This window comes from Siphateles boraxobius, unplaced genomic scaffold (assembly GCF_051911475.1).
Source record: "Siphateles boraxobius isolate OS27281-9 unplaced genomic scaffold, OSU_SipBor_1 22, whole genome shotgun sequence".
In the NCBI taxonomy this organism is placed as follows: Eukaryota; Metazoa; Chordata; class Actinopteri; order Cypriniformes; family Leuciscidae; genus Siphateles; species Siphateles boraxobius.
The window spans coordinates 9,711,955-9,725,484 of record NW_027508833.1 but is presented as its reverse complement, the minus strand read 5'-3'; positions in this window follow the sequence as shown (position 1 = coordinate 9,725,484).

Below are 13,530 nucleotides of genomic sequence, written 5' to 3'. Positions count from 1 at the left end.
ACAGCTGAAAAAAAAAGGTTTTGTGGTTTTCTAAACATAAATTCCCTACTAAACTGTTGTTGCTAATTGGAAAAGTTTATAGTTGTAGGGAAGTTTTAATATACACACACTAACATTTTAGTATTCTCTCTATGAGCAGATAAAAGTTGGAATTATGAAATAAGATTGATATATGCATATCACATTTCAGTGTTGTTATTGATATAGTTAAACTACTACAGATTTTCTGTAGCTAATTGATATGAAGATGAAAGTAAAATACAAAGTGTTATAAATATGAAACATTAGATTAAAGACAATCAAAAGCACATACTAAAACCTGCATTATAAAGGTAAAAAATAAAATGTTCAAAATATTAAAATAATAGCCTACTAAAATAGCACTATATTTTTTCTCTTTTTTTTAAACTATTTGGCTTAAGTCATTTTGGATAAATCCCTCTGTTAACTGTAAATATAAAGGCAAATATAGAATAGAGTAGAATAGGTCTTTATTGTCATTAAAACAATGTAAGACTGTTTAGCAGCTCGCAAGGATTGGTAAATAGAAAAAGCATAAATTTAAGAAAGTGTGGTAAAATAAACAATAGTTTTTGTGCAAAAAACATCATAGTGCTATAACAATATATAGTATAGATACTATAAATATGACAATATATGTAGAGATACTTATACATATGATATAACACACACCCACATACACACACACACACACACACACACACACACACACACACACACACACACACACACACACACACACACACACACACACACACACACACACACACACACACAAACACACACACATACATACATACATACATACATACATACATACACACATTATATAGATATACATACACACACCCATAAAGACACATATAGATGTCAACATAAAATAAATTAAATATGGAGTACAGTGTATGTGTGTTGGCTGAGGAAGGGTGTTGCACTTCCAGTTCGTGAGACAGGTTTATTGCACCCCAGTGTTTGGAAGTGAAAGGAGGGAAGGCAGAGGAGGAAGATATATTAGGGGAAAACAGTTATATTCAGCTACATTTGCATTTCATTAGTAACACTTTTATTTAGATCGGGCCAGTGCGGATGATGATGTCATGTGGAGGAGAGTTTCTTTGTTACTTTGTTCCTTTCTCGTAACCAAAGCAATCTGGTTCCAGTTAAACCTCGCTTTCATGACAGCAGCTTTCAGTCCACATGCTGCAAGACCTTGCTGAAGATGCCAAAATGAATGTTTCCTCACCTTTTGCACCAACGCCCCCTTCCGTCTTTTATCTTTGTTCTGCAGACTTTGTTGTCATCCTGCCAGATGTTGGAAATTAGCAGTGGACACTAAATATATCAATCCTAAAACTCCCCATAATTAAAGGAGTAGACTAATCATGGCTATATCCTGTGCACCTGGGCACTGCACAAACAACTTTTTCCTTTCTTTTTGAAATACACAATACATAAGAAAATTAGATCCATTGAGGCTCAGGAGCATCTCAACATAGATTTGACTGCCTTACAAGCGCAGTATTTCAAACTGTATTCACCATATAGGCTGTTGTAGGTAGTTTTCATATCAGTTGCCATCACGTTGAATGATTTTATCTTAACAGCCGGATATTAGACTGCTGTTATCTTTGAATCGGTCTTTCAATTGTCTTCAAACCAATGGAGTTATCTTGCATATCATCACAGTTATTACCATGTTGTCAAATAACTTTTGATTATTGATATATTATTGTTGCAAACACTGACCTAAATTACTGGCCGTCACCTCTAATCAATCAATTAATAATACAAAAAATAATACACAAATTCATACAGAATTGTGCTTAAATGTATTCACAAATGCTTCAAAAATCATCACTACTGGAAAAAACCATAAGCCGCTGTATTTCACAACCTCGCTGTGGCTTTTGCCCTGCTCCCTTTTACTCAATGATCCATGAAGACTACATTGCTGTGGTTAGGGATACGTTTTCCAGATGCAAATGAGCCCAGACCTTTTGTATTACATCGTCTTGCCGCCAGTCAGTGTGTTACCAGAATCCACACAGAACCATTAGAGGTCAACTAGAACATGAGGTCATTGTTTATTACTGTCCTCGCACCACAAACCACATAACTTTCTCGCGAACGCAATAATATTTAAAGCGTAAGAAGGTTCCTATGTCAGTTTTTCCCAGTCCCATGAGGCTCCAGGCAACACTTTTCATGTGGCAACATTTTCCACCCTTATCAAGATGTTGAGATCTAAATCGGGTTTCTAAATTTGTCAATCATGCATTTTCCCTGGAAGTTAATACAGAGACATCATGGAAAGAATAAGGAGATTTCTCTTGTTCTTTTCCTCTCTATGTAGCTACATGGTGGACATTTTAAGGATTCATATTGGATTTACTCTAGGTGCAGTTGATAATTATGGAAATATACAGCTGTGTGTTGATTTGGAGAGAGACAAAATGGCACGTGCACAATATCATAGTTTCAGAAATATGATACACGACACACTGTTCTGTGTACAGTATACACCGTCTTGAACTAACAACCTCAAAACCTCTATTTCTAGCAACATGGATAGTTTTGAGTCAAAGCAGTTTGAAGGGTGTGCATTATTTGATCAAACCCAAACACTTGACATAAACACTGAGAACATGCTAGGTAAATAATTGAGTTTTTGTTTCACTTATCAAAATAATCACAGATAGAAACATCCCAAGAGAACTCAGACAAAAAAACAAAACAATTACAGTAGTAAGATACTGCTGTAAGGTACAAAGATGTTTCCATCCACATATTTTAATGCAAGTTTTGGGATATCGCATTTAAAAAATTGCTTGATGGAAACGCCAAGATGTGCTCAAAATCTTATTAGGCATATAAAATGCATGCGCTCAGTTTAGGATATGTTTAATATAATATAATAAGAAGATGTGCATACATTACGATTTATGCATTTACCAAATAAATTCTTGGTTGTACAACAAAAAACTTGCGTGACTTAGCAGATCATATGATTGAATCTCAAATGTTGTTCTAGTCATTCTGAAATGCCTGAGCGATTTGATATAAGTAATGTGTTAATGCATCATTTCCTTATTTATTACGTAAAAAAGTCACCGGTTTGGTTGCAGTGACTTTTTTATCTTATTATTGATATATTGCACCAAGTTCCCTGGAAGTCAATATTTTGTTCTCTTGATCACATGAGGTGGAAATGGTGCTTTATTCCTAAATGTTTAATTCACAGCATTAGAAGGAAACAGACAAGCTTTTGTGCCCCTAAAGGTACTATTTTTGTACATTTTCTCTGAGAGTGTATAATGTATATTGACAGTGATTAGAGAAAGGAGGTTTCTATGTCACATGTAAGCCTTCTGTATTTACCAGGACTGACCAGGTGACTATTTCAGGGGCAGCATCTGTGATGGAAACAGACCTAAGAGCATTAAGACACTTTATGTGTGTCACAAACACACACACACACACACAGACACACACACACACACACACACACACACACACACACACACACACACACACACACACACACACACACACACACACACACACACACACACACACACACACACACACACACACACACACACACACTCTCTCTCTCTCTCTCTGAACAAAACTGATCCAGGAGAAGGGTTATTATTGTTTACTAAAACTAAAACCATTAAAAACATCTCTGTTCAATAAAATAAAGCTAAGATAAAATACAATAAAATAAAACCGTTCACTCATGTTACCTTCATTTATATAGCGCTTTTAACAAGATTGTTTCAAAGCAGCTTTACAGTGATAATGACAGTAGCAGATATTGTTTGGGCTTTACAGCAGCTCTGGAATAAAGTTATTGTCCAGCTAAAGTTAGTTTTAAATAATTGGTTCACTTCCGTTGCAAATATCATTAGTTATTAGCTTAGGGTCCGCTAACAAGACACCCTTCTAACAGAAAACACTCAACACGCTCCGGCCCGCTCATCCGCACAAAACAGTGCCTGGTGGCTCGAGAACACAAACCCTGAAATAGATTCCAAGGTGCAAGTCTTGAAAAAGTTTGAAAAAAAAGGTTAAAAAAAAGTTTGAACACGGCAACGGCGTACACATGCGCATCACGTGTTTAGTTTATAGGTATGCACGTTTGAATATATATGTGCTCAGGCGTGTAGTCCTTCTTTACAAACCAACCCTCAACAAACTACTTGTCTGGCCTTAAAAATGTATAATAAATAATTATTTATCGCTTCCGCATTGCCACGTGAACTGGAATTGTCCCGACAACGTCTTATCTGTACAGAGGTAAAGGGAAGGAGGCCTTCACAGGGGAGAGAGACTAGTTGGCACTTCAGGACTGCATTGTCGTCATGTCCAGGCACTGGTCCTTCATCAGATCTGGATACGGCCTGGATCCGGCGGACTGCGGTTAACCTCGGGATAAACAGAGAGACTAATATTAGCGTAGACGCCATCCTTCTTATGATGTAACAAGTACTTCAGGATTTATGAGAAGTGTTCCCGGATCCGGCTGACCTAATCTATTAACATTGAATTATAGAAATCTATAATGTGCTATGTGTATGCTAGGCCAAAGAGATGTGTTTTTAGTCTAGATTTGAACTGACAGATTGTGTCTGCTTCCCGGACAATGCTAGGAAGATTGTTCCAAAGTTTTGGTGCTAAATAGGAAAAGGATCTTCCGCCAGCAGTCGATTTTGATATTCTAGGCGACCGTTCAGTATTTATGGAATGGACCACCGGATAAAAATAGGGGAGGGTCATGTCTTTTTATTCTTTGTTGAGGGGAGGGTCATTCAGCTTTTTTTAGTCTAGAGGGAGGGTCACCCAACTTTTGTATTCATGAAAACAGCAAAATTTCAAGGTGGCTTGTTTGGTGCATATTTTTTCCATGTAGCTCTCTCAGTCTCGGCCCCCCATCGCTAGCAGATGGGTCGACCCATTGCACGTCATTGCGAATGAAGTCCATTGGCGTAATTTAGGGGTGGGACATGTCCCCACCACTTTTTCTCAGGATCGATATTGTCCCCCACCATTTGTTGAAACATTGTGAGGCACGGATGTACCTAATACAAATAAATAAAACATCTCCAGTTAACTAGCAGAGCATTAATTTAGTTTGTTATTAAATAAGAGACGATCTAGCGCTAAAATGTGTTGTTTTTGAAATCAAACTGAGCGCTCGTTGCCGCTGCTATCAGTTGCATGGATAGAGTGTTCTCTTGTGAGTCTTCTCTTGCTCTCTTGTAACAAACTTACTCCACTGGAATGAACTGTCTCTATATGAGGATATCCTCCATATCCTTTTTCAAATACAAGGTTAATATTGATTTTCACTAACGAAGAAAAAAAAATGTGTCCGTGAATTTATATGGAACTAAGCTTTAGAAGCTTTCCATCTTTACTCTCCTTCCTTTTACGTTGCATTTGGAGATCGACTATTTTTGACTGACAAAATGCAGCGGCCAGAAACAACAACAGCTACAGTGAGTTGTTCAAAACCTTTCTTTTTAGTAAACTGTGTACACAAACAATGTTCTCAATGCTCGAGTTCATGTGTAGAGGCCCTGGTGATACTTCGAGCAAATTTTCATGTTGTGTCGAACCGTCTTAGTGTTTTAAAAATAGCGATTTTGATGCTATCATAGTAGTGCCCCTAGCACTCCCATTCAAAAGGCAATTTGACCGAAAACGAAAATACGGTCAATCTTAAAAGTGGTGTTTCCATCTTAATTATGCTTTTAAAGGGTAACTAAACCGTAAACCAACTTTTTTTAGTTAATGATCTGTAAGAATGGGGCTTTATTATTGCTGTTCATTGATTCAAGTAACTTTTTTGACAATTGGGTATAAAGTGTTTTAATTCTACAATATATGGTGTAAAAACGTCTGAGTGCTGCCCTCTTCAGGTTGAACTGTGGCTACTGCAGTTGAATTTTCCTATTGGATGTTTGCGGTGGTATGTTACGTAAGCAGGTTGCAGCTCACCACGCCCTTGGTACGAGCTACCATGCCCTTGGCAGTATAAAAACCATCTTGTTTCGTCAAAACCACTGTAGCGAGTCAGGAGTTGGAATTGCGAGTATTGAAATCGATCAGGATGAATTAATGAATTAACTGGACTTAACACTCTGGTCTTGTCATATTTCATAGCTATGGGTATCTCCCTACAATAACGTTTGTGTGCATCTTACGTCATTGCAACCGTGCAGAAAACACTATGCGGGTCAATAGCCTATATTGTGTTTTTATTAATTTGGTGCTATTATGCATAGCTGAGTAAACAACACAGGTTTACTGTGTGTGTGTGTGTGTGTGTGTGTGTGTGTGTGTGTGTGTCGCATAAGCTGTCTTTCAGCTGCTTGCAAAAGGAGATAGTGGATTTCCATTAATTTGTTGCCCTGATTGCACGCACTACGCGCGAATACACTGCAGGATCACTCTTGCTCGTATCCAAGGTAAATCATTAACACCATCATTCCTTACATGTGTTTTATTTAAATAAATACATCATAATCGGCTAAAACGCATGCACAGGATACTTTTATTCCTGAACAAGTGCGTACCCGAGTGAAGATTGGTATCAAAGAGCACACCCAGGTTCCTAACGATGACGAAGACTTGACAGAGCAGACATCACGTGTTAGAAGGTATTCTAGGTTATTACTGTCACGATTGATGAATTCGTTGTTTCCTTCATGTCTCGTGTTATTGTTGTTCTGTGAGTATGAGTGCGTGTGAGTGGGCGTTACCGCTCGTTCAGTTGATCAGTCCCCGGCTGATCTCATTATCAGCGCCAGCTGCTGCCAATTCACCTCACTATAAAGACTCATCACAATCTCCTCTCTTTGTCAGATCGTTGGTTTGGTGTCCTCTGTGTCGTGCTTCGTGTCCCTGTTGCAGTCTGTTCCAGTTTGAGTTCCTGTTCGGTGTCTTCGTGTCCTGTCTCGTCTGGAGTTCTACCTGCACTGGATTCACCATCACCTGCACTGGATTCACCCTCACCTGCACGCTGACCACTGAGTCCCTGCGCCACCATCTGCTGAGATTCCTCGAGATTGTCTTTGTGTCTTCTGACCCTAAATAAAATAATTAACTTGCACTTGCTTCCGCCCCGTTCTTGTGACAGAACGATCTGACCGTCATGGAAGCAGCAAGCGAAACTTCAACTACCTGGGAGGAGTTCGTTAAAGTCAGCATTTCACGGATGGATACCCAGGAAAGGAACATGAATGATTCAGGCCGGGCTATTCAAGCTCTTGTGGCGCAGGTGTCCGAGCTCACCCAGCAAGTCCAACTTTTGCGGGTTCCCACTGCGCCACCCACGCCGCCCGCTCCTCCTATACCACCAGAGACCGCCTTCCAGTCAGAGCCCAGACTGCCAGTTCCTGAAGCCTATAATGGTGAGCCAAACTTTTGCAGGGCATTTCTAACACGCTGTTCTATGCACTTCTCCTTGCAACCCAGGACCTCTTCCACAGAACGAAGCAAGGTGGTGTTTGTGCTCACACTCCTGACTGGAAGGGCAGCTCTGTGGGGGACGGCGGTGTGGGAGAACCAAGATCCATGCTGTGCCTCGTTCCAGACAATCGCCGCCGCCATGAAAGGAGTTTTCGACCGCTCGGTCGCTGGAAAGGAGGCAGCAAGGATGCTAGCGGATCTCAAGCAAAACGAGAGATCAGTATCTGACTACTCTATTGAGTTTCGGACTTTGGCGGCGGAGTGTCAGTGGAACGAGGAGGCGCAGTGGGACATGTTCCTGCATGGGCTGGCTGACCGCGTCCAGAAGGAGATTTATGCACTGGACTTACCCCCCACCCTCAACGAGTTAATCGATCTGGCACTTCGTGTAGACTCTCGACTCTCCCGAGTCGAGGGTCGGAAGGGACCTGCTCGGGGTTTCGGAGCAGTGGAGACTCCGAGACTTAACAGTGTGGACGCGGTCAGCCCTGTCTCTCGACCCCCAGATGGGCTCCTTCAACCGCTGCCGGTCCCTTCGAGACCCTGGTCCCACATCGCTCTAGATTTTGTCACCGCCCTCCCACCCTCTCAGGGTAACACGGTAGTTTTAACCGTGGTGGACCGGTTCTCGAAGGCCGCCCATTTTATTCCCTTGCCCAAATTGCCCTCAGCCAAGGAGACAGCGGTAACAGTCGTTAACCACGTCTTTCGGTTACATGGCCTCCCGACAGACGTGGTTTCCGACAGAGGTCCCCAATTTGTGTCCAAATTTTGGCAAGAATTTTGTAGATTACTGGGTGCGACTGTTAGTCTGTCCTCAGGGTTTCATCCCCAGAGCAATGGCCAAACTGAGAGAGCCAACCAGGATTTGGAGAGAACGTTGCGATGTATGGTTTCCAAGAATCCTTCCTCATGGAGTCAACAACTGTCAATGGTGGAGTACGCCCACAATTCATTACCAGTATCATCCACGGGCCTATCTCCGTTTGAGTGTAGCATAGGGTACCAGCCATCAATTTTTCCTAGTCTGGAACCCGAAGTCGCGGTTCCCTCCGCTCACGCCTTTGTCCAGAGGTGTCATCACACTTGGACTAGAGCCCGGGAGACTCTACTCCAAGTGGGAGCGCGCACCAAGGCCAAAGCCGATCGCCACCGGCGGAGGCCTCCCGAATACGTCGTTGGTTCCAAAGTGTGGCTTTCTACCAAGAACATTCCTCTCCGTTCCGTTTCGAATAAGCTTGCTCCCAAATTCATTGGCCCGTTTACTGTCACCAAGATTATTAGTCTGGTGGCAGTCCGCCTCAATCTTCCTCCAGTGTACAGGAGAATTCATCCCGTTTTTCATGTATCCAAAATTAAGCCAGTTTTTCGTTCTCGTATTAATCCGCCTGTCCCGGTTCCCCCACCGCCGCGACTCGTAGACGGGGAGACCACATATTCGGTTTATCGTATTCTGGACTCAAGGCGGAGGGGACGCGGGTTCCAGTACTTGGTGGACTGGGAAGGTTACGGTCCGGAGGAGAGAAGTTGGGTGCCTGCTAGAGACATTCTGGATCACTCCCTTATTGATGATTACAATCGACAGGTAAGGGACTCTGGGGACGCCAGGAGGCGTCCCTAGGAGAGGGGGTACTGTCACGATTCATGAATTCGCTGTTTCCTTCATGTCTCGTGTTATTGTTGTTCTGTGAGTATGAGCGCGTGTGAGTGGGCGTTACCGCTCGTTCAGCTGATCAGTCACCGGCTGATCTCATTATCAGCGCCAGCTGCTGCCAATTCACCCCACTATAAAGACTCATCACAATCTCCTCTCTTTGTCAGATCGTTGGTTTGGTGTCCTCTGTGTCGTGCTTCGTGTCCCTGTTGCAGTCTGTTCCAGTTTGAGTTCCTGTTCGGTGTCTTCGTGTCCTGTCTCGTCTGGAGTTCTTCCTGCACTGGATTCACCATCACCCGCACTGGATTCACCCTCACCTGCACGCTGACCACTGAGTCCCTGCGCCACCATCTGCTGAGATTCCTCGAGATTGTCTTTGTGTCTTCTGACCCTAAATAAAAGAATTAACTTGCACTTGCTTCCACCCCGTTCTTGTGACAGAAGGGGGCCAGAGCAAATTATAGTCTGCCTTGCTGCTGAATGGTTTGCGTCTGTAAGCTCCGTATTGCTTTCTGTTTTGAAACTTTATTTACTATAATTCCGTGTTGTTTATATTGCTAATTATATCTTACTCATCACCACACATTAATCTGACATCGCTAGCTTCTATCTAAATCGTTATCACTAGCACAACTTGCTAGTAATTTCACTAGCCTGCACAACACGCTAGTAACTCGCTAGCCTGTTAACGCGTCATCAGGGCCTGCAGTCTTTATTTATTTATTTTTTCTCTCTTGCCTTTTACAAATCCATCAAATAACTGTGGTAGGTATAGGATCAGTCAACAAACACGGTAAGTAATGTCTTCTCCTGTTATTGTCACTTGCACTTCATGTCACATGTATAGTATAGCCTTCTCTGTCAGCAATATAGGATTTACATGTGATAAATGCAGGGAGACAGTCAAGCTAACAGAGAAGATTTCAGAACTAGAGACACGCATCCAAACTTTAATTGAGGATAGAAAGAGTGTAAGGGCTTTAGATACTGCTTTGGATGCGACTAGCTTAGTGAACTCTGTACATTGTTCGGTTCCAGCTGTAGAGCCCGTGCAGCAGGGCAACTGGGTGACCGTGAGATGCTGTTGTCGCGGGACAAAACACAGCTCTTCCGTTCCGATTACCATAACAAATAGATTCTCAATGCTTACCATTGTGTGTAAGCAATGAAAAAAAACTGTAAGTGGAAATAAATAAACTAAAACTGTCACGAGTGGCTGGATATAAATAGCTCACGAAGAGTACAACGAAATGGTCTTGAATTCAATAATCCATAGGAGATGGGGTATAAACACGGGGAACACATCCACTTTAAAGACGAGACAGGACAAAGAGCTGAACAAAACAGTACTTATATCAGAACTAAACAAGCAAACTAATGAGATAATTGAAGGACACCAGGTGAACTAAATGACTAATCATACACATTGGGAAATTGGGTCACAGGGAAAAAACACAATGAAACATAACATAATTCCAACAGAAGCTCCCCCTCCAGCAAGGCACTACCTCACACCATGTAAAGTACATCAAAGGAAGGAGGGAAGGGGCTCTGGAGGAGGACGAGGAACTGTAGAGGGGCAAAACAAAAAGTCCAACACGAAAGTCCAAGGGGGAGTGAAGTGTGGGAGGTGTAAAGGGGGAGCACGGAGCAGGAGGAGCCAGATGTTGGTCCAGAGACCAACCATGACGAGGCCTCAGGGTAGAGTCGAACGCAGATTGAGCCATGGTGGAGACTTGACAGGCGCCACCCTGGGGAAGGCCGATGGAGATGGAGATCCAGATGGAGATCCAGGTGGAGATGGAGATGCGGCGACGAGCATCCGAGGTGGAACACGGGAACCTGAAGACCGAGGCGGAGACGGTGGGACTGAGGACGAAGGCGGAGCCAGACGGAACCGTAGGTGGAGGCAGGATGACTATCTCCTGCGTTTTCTATTTTGATATTGTTATCAAAGATTGTTTTTGTTCTATTCATTGTGATTGTGCACTTAATTGCAGCAACACATAAAATATTACCTGTTTTATTTATGTATGACTGACGAATATGCATCACATTGAGTTTATGTTAAAACTGGGTAATCCAAGCGGATCTATATTTTATGTGCAATTTGAATACATAAACCCTAAATTTAGGCCTAAATATTTTTTGGAGCATACTCTTAGTGTAGCCTCATTGTGTTAGGGTTCTGTCACTTCTGTCTAGTGTATTTCTTGGTTCTGTGACATAGCTCTGACACTCCTGTTTTGTCATGCCTTTGTGTGGGCGCGCTCTCTTGTCTGTATGCCTTGTTACATGTGCGGGGCTTGGTGTTTGGATTTCGGTACTTCTAGTTTGGTTTCAGTTCTGTGTCAGGATTTGGACATTCATGCTCTGCGTGTTTGTCCTATGTTGTGAGCTTACAGTATGAGCTTTCGCGCGTTCTTGTGCGATCTGTCTTGTCGTGTGAGCGTGCAGTTTCGAGTTCGCTCAGACTGTACGCTCTTCTTTCTGCATGTGTTGTTGTGTTCTTTGTAGCACGTGGTTCGTGTTTTCATCGGCCGCGTGCTTCCATGTCATGTTTTGTCTTGTACCGTGTAGCACGCAGCTTGTGTTTTTCACTAGCTGTGTGCTTTCATGTTGTCATGTTATGAGTCTTCTCATTGGCAGCATGTTCTTGTCTTGTTTTGTGTGAGCACATGGCTTGTGATTTGTTTTACAGGTGCCTGTTTCAATAAGGAGGTTCAAACAACTCTGAGTTAAAACTTGAACTCTGGAGTTGACTTACCCTGAGATGGGAAACTCTGGGTTTTCGGTTTTAGAACAGCTGAATTGAGCTAGTTCAATCAACTCTAAGTAGGTTGATTCTGAGTTAAGCATGTGCCCCACAACTATGAAAAGCCACGATCAATAGAGCTCCGAAATTACGATTCACCATGGCAACAGCACCCGATGAAAAGACGTTCACATGTTCCGAGTCAATACACAAGTATAATTCTTATTCACTGTTATATTATCAGGTGAAAACTGACAGAAAGGTAAGTTATTGAACTAATACTCATTCTCATGGTATCCCACTGACAAAAAAATAAATAATAATAATTGTGGCAGCAACTAAAAATGAACAATAAATGTATAATTCAATCAGTTGAATCTTTAAGCATAAAAGGTTCTTGGCTGTAGGCTACATGACTTTACAAACATTTGACATATTAAAATAAATATAATTCAGTGTCTATTTCAATTTGCAGCCGCTGTTTCCACATAGTATAATGCTCTTTTCACATAATTAAATGTAAAACGTAATTTTTTCCTCTCGCAATAAGTCATTCCAAAAATCATGGCAATGGATGTTGGTAGGTTTACGTATATATCTCAGCCACTGCACTGGCCATTATTAATAATCAAAGGAGACGTGTGTGTTATCCAAGCATTAATGGTAAGGAAAGACCTTTATACTTGGAGCGGCTGGTGTTTCTAGGTGTTTCTCCCTCATTTCTGCTTCTAGGTCTTGATTGTGGCATTTCTTTGAGGTTTAGAATCCAGTATTCCTGAAATTCTTGTCTTTTATGAATTTAATAAACTCTGTCTCGTATTCTGTCCAAACATACGGCGTCATCTACGTCAGGTGACCTGTAAATGCGAAAAACTGTTTCCATTGCAGTTTTGCAAAATATTTCTTTTTCGAATTGCCTGAAAAACCACCTCATGCGAGCGTGTAACCTTTTTTGCAATAAATGGGAGTTTTTGCAAAATAGACGTGTTTCCATTGGGTGTATTCTCAATTCGCAATATCAATTTGCGCAATTTGAAGGGTAATGGAAACGCGGCTACATTGAGTTTGTTGTATTCAGACATTAATGATCCTTCAGATCTGGCATTACATTGTGTTGAGTTTTGGTAGAAGGAAATGTTTGTTAACTTAACGGACAATGTACTATCAATTTTTTGCCTTTTAGTTTTTGTAGTTTTTAACAGCATATTTTTAAATTCTTATGTATGTTTCAAGCTTTTAATGTTGTTTATATGTCTATGTGGGGTTTTAAATATGCTTTAAGACAAACCATGTGCAAATCAAGTCAACACCATTGCTGAGAATATTCTCCTTAAAACTGCAGTGAACCAAAGACAGTCTCAAAAACATGCGGTTTGAAATCACCGGTGTTTCTGATGACACAAACTAACTTTTAACCAATCAGGTCAACGAGTGGATCTCTGAGCTGCTGTGAGTGGAGACGGGGCTCATTTGCATATTCATAGAACCGCATATACTATATGGGGCAAGGGTGTCGAGTTTCATTCCAGCTAGTTTAAGGCATGGAGTATTGTTTTTTTCAAGGAAAAATTTTTTAAATACAAATTTTTGGTGATCAAAGATGAGTTTTAAGGGATACAAT